General features: G+C 31.7%; 1 long non-coding RNA gene across 1 annotated transcript; it reads left to right on the forward strand.

Moving 5' to 3' along the window:
• Window positions 1-2,617: 2,617 nt before the first annotated feature.
• LOC139698823 (uncharacterized) lies at window positions 2,618-4,272 on the forward strand. The gene is made up of 3 exons (XR_011703016.1): window positions 2,618-2,689; window positions 3,134-3,332; window positions 4,262-4,272. It is a non-coding gene; the product is annotated as an uncharacterized lncRNA (long non-coding RNA).

A 4,272-nucleotide genomic window follows, 5' to 3' on the forward strand; every position in this document is an offset into this window, starting at 1 on the left:
AAATTTTCAAACTAAAACAAGAAGAATAATGACCAAGGAATGCATCTTATGCCAATAATTATTTCTGCAGAGAGCAATTTTTGGCAAAAGTGCATTTCATTTTATATCAGCTGGCTATGAATACAGTCAGAAAATACATAACTAGACAATTAATTACCAATATTATTAGAGCTTATTTAGATTTATGATTATAAGGAACTATTTGCTAACAAAAATAACACAAACTGAATAAGGTGGTGTAAATAATTCATATATAGTATAATTTTTACTTCAATCAAGATCAACAAGCTATGATGCTTGGCAAATTTTGCATTGTATCTAGTCATTTCTCTGGCTTTATAAAACAAAGATATTTATGAGATGTATCCAAAATTACATGTTTTGCAACAGACAACTACTACTGTTTGGCCATAATGGAATATTATTTTATGACTGCACCAACAGTTCAAGCTTCTTTGGTAAACAACATCGTCCCTTAAATTTTGAGTTACCATATTCCTCTACATAGCCTGATACATCAAGCATATATACATTCCCAACTGTACTTATAGAATCTTATTGTCTGCATTGTAAATCAGCCTATTAAAAGTAGCTTCTGGACAGTCCCCAAAAATGATTATGTATTTCAAAACACGTGGTATCCCACTGCCCTTCATTATGCCCTCCCTTAATTCTTCATGCTTTCTACCTTCTACCATCATTCTTCATGCCATCTACCTTCTTGCCATCATAAGCCTGTTTGTTCTCTTCCTTGATATTCCATACTAAGCAAACAGTCTCTCTTCCATTAAAACCTCCTACATGCCACTGCCTTCCATCAACCTACTTCTGTCTTCATTTAATTTTATCTGCCCACTTCCTCAACAATTTTTAATTCATAAAACTATTTAATTTTCCTGCATTTCTATGTAATGAATTATCTCCATTGCTACATCTCAAGATCCTTCAACACACCTGGCCATAATATTACTAAGTCATCATGGGTGTAGGAAAATAATACATTTAAGAATACAATTAATAAGGAATTAACCTCAAAAGTCCAGGAGCTAATAAACATTTATTAATATTTAGAAGTAGCTGGTTCAGCCAAAATTTATTTTACATAAAATCTTAAGGAAAAAAAATATTAGTTAACATTAGAATACATTAAAGATATATTTCAATATTTCATCTATGGGCAAAAATTAGGAACAAGAATTGGGAAATGGAGAAATATGATTTTATTCCATTACTGTTTTAATTAAGTAAGAGTTTCATTATTATTTTCCCACATCTATCTTATTATTAATTTTTAAGAACATTTAGTATTTTATAAATGCTAAATTTATGAAAATACCAACAAAATATCAGGACACTTTCATAAATTTTAGAAATTGCATAGGCTTGCTCACATTCCCTTAACTAAATAACTTAAATGTTACAAATCAATTACCTGGATGAAGATTATGATCATTAACTGTTTCTTAAAAGAGCTCTCTGAGCTCAAGGTTTTTTAAGTCCCATATTCATATTTTTCCCATAAATCAGGCATTTCTAACAAGTTACCTTCTATCACTAAGCATTGCATATTAAGTGGAATATTATCAAATTAATACTGATTTGTGACTTCCTCATTCTTTCTGATCCATTCTGTCTCTATGACTAAACATTATGTAACTTTCTTGGTAGTCTCATGGATGAGAAGAGACAAACTTGGAAGAAAATTAACCTAATCAGTACCATGAATGATCCAGACATTTTGGAGAAAAAAAAACATTTTGATTCAATAATAAGAGGAATAACGACACAGCCTGCTACAGCATTTGATGGCAATTTTGCCAAAGAGGTAGGTTAAAGACAAATATCATAATATCATACTTTAGTCTCCAGCATTAAATCTATCAATAAACCTCATTGACATTTCCAAATCAACCTAGCACAAACCATTCTATGTGCACCCTTATTGGCCTTATGTTCCATGTACATTCAAATCATAAACTCATAATCCTGAATGGCAAGTTTTTGTTGCTGAGTAACCACGATCTAAACTGTGTTGCTAATTAAATGGAGAAATAATTGAGCAATTCCATGAATCTTATGGCTTCAAAACAAATATTCTCTGATTATTTTGCAACATTTAATAATTCCATTCATTTTATCGACAATCTGATCTGACCAGGACCGATCTGTGAGGAAGACTACAGAGAATACTAGACCCCTTGGTACTCTCACCACTAGCAAATGCTAATGTGTGTGATTAGGAAGATATGACTTCAACACATTCTTTCATTACCTATTATAATATAATATTCCAATTTCAAAATCAAAGTTGCACACTCAACGCAATAAGATACCTTGCTCAATTGTGTACTGTTAATGCCATATCCTCTCTCAAAACAAATGCATCAGTAATGTGCATTAGTACTTCATTAATTGCAACAAAGGTAGACTTTCTTCAACCTTATGATTATTTAAACCAAAAGTGATATTTATAAACCATTTCCTAGAATTACAATTTCTGTTTTTCTTTCAGTTCCTGCATTTGGAAATCATAAATAGCATTGGTAAACATTATGGAATGGATCTTGTTGCAATTGATATTCAAAGTGGAAGAGACTTTGGAATCAGTACATATAATGATGCCAGGGTGCTATGTGGTTTAAAGAGAGCCAAAGAATTCGACGATTTCCATGACACTATGAATGAAAAGGTGAAAATTAGTTTAATAAATATGCTAGCCATCCTCTGGTGGCCCTTTCCAACTGTATGATAGCATGTACAATGCAATTCATCAGCAAAACTTGAAATAGTGTTCTGTATCTTTCTTCAACACTTAGAAATAGCCGTCGTACTAAAGCATATTTAAAGGGTAAAAAACCAAAACTGTATGGAAATCGGGAGATCATAAATTAAAGTTTGCATCAAATATCCTCATCTGACTTCATATGATTCAACAAGTAAAAATTAATTTTAAAGTGCAAAAACATGCTTGCCATCTTTTATTACATATTCCAGAGAATGCATTCAAGTTCTCTCATAGAACTCAAGAAAAGAGGCTTCTTCACATTATGATTTCAATTCCCTTTTTTTCTAATGGCATTTAGTGATACAATTCATTTGAATGTCTTTTCTATCCATATTATTTTTTTCACAGTCAATTAATGGCCTGCAACATGTCTATTCCTGCCCTAATGATGTGGACCTATTGGTTGGCCTTCTTCTAGAAAAGCCTCATGATTGTGGGGTTTTAGGGAAAGTTGGCAGCTGTCTCTTTGGTGAACAATTTATCAGGCTTCGATTGGGTGATCGATTCTTTGTCACTTCCAAAGGAGAAAGACATTCTTTCACAAAAGGTATGCCATAGTATTTCTTTCCCACCAAGAGAGAAGAATGAAAAAACCGCAACAAAATTCCAAAACAATCTTTCATATTGCTGACTTTATTTTAGACTTTTGAATTATTGATGGTTTGGCTTCACTTTTTTCAGGCTTTGGTTGGATTCTAAATATGAATTCTTTGGGCCCTTCCATCACTAAAAATGTCACAAATATAAAATTACAGGTTGAATAATGGGAAATGCAGAATGCACTGCCACGAGTTGAAATTGGGGCTAATGATAGTAACAATCAGCTAAGAAAATAATTTTAAAGCACTTAAAATTGTGAAAAATATTCAATTTGATTAACTCACTCCCTGTAATTCTTCTACATGATATTACTTAAGTTCAATTTTCATAGATAGTCCCAATAAAGTCCATAGATAAAAAGCATTCAAACACATGTCCTATCATGTGTAAAAATATAAAGCTACAAGCTAAAACTCACTGACTGTATGAATTCAATCAATTCTGCTTGCTTTGCTTCTTTACTTTAAAAACTTGAGATAAAAATTAGCGGCATGAAAATATTCAAATTGAAAGAATATAACCTCAATGTGTACATACAAGTAATATGTATGTCCTAATGGATTTTTGGCTAGCCATATTTCACCTGTATGATTAAGATGATGCCAAGTAAAGCTCTGCCAAGGTGAAGCTGCCTGTTCAATTTCATATTAATGATTATCACTAAGTTTTGAATGAATAATCAAAAATACTTATTTATCAATTGCATTCTAGAAAAATGCTAATTACACCAATAACAGCATCCGAATGTGCATCTTTTTGATGTCAAACTTGGGATCATTCATGCCTGATAATAAAATGTAGACAAGGATGTAAACCACTAATCTTTAACATAATACATCAATCTAATTTAATGTTTTATTTCTTTGAATCCACCAGATCAATTTCAG

The sequence above is a fragment of the Hetaerina americana genome, unplaced genomic scaffold, assembly GCF_022747635.1.
Source record: "Hetaerina americana unplaced genomic scaffold, ioHetAmer1.1.p SCAF_10, whole genome shotgun sequence".
Classification (NCBI taxonomy): Eukaryota; Metazoa; Arthropoda; class Insecta; order Odonata; family Calopterygidae; genus Hetaerina; species Hetaerina americana.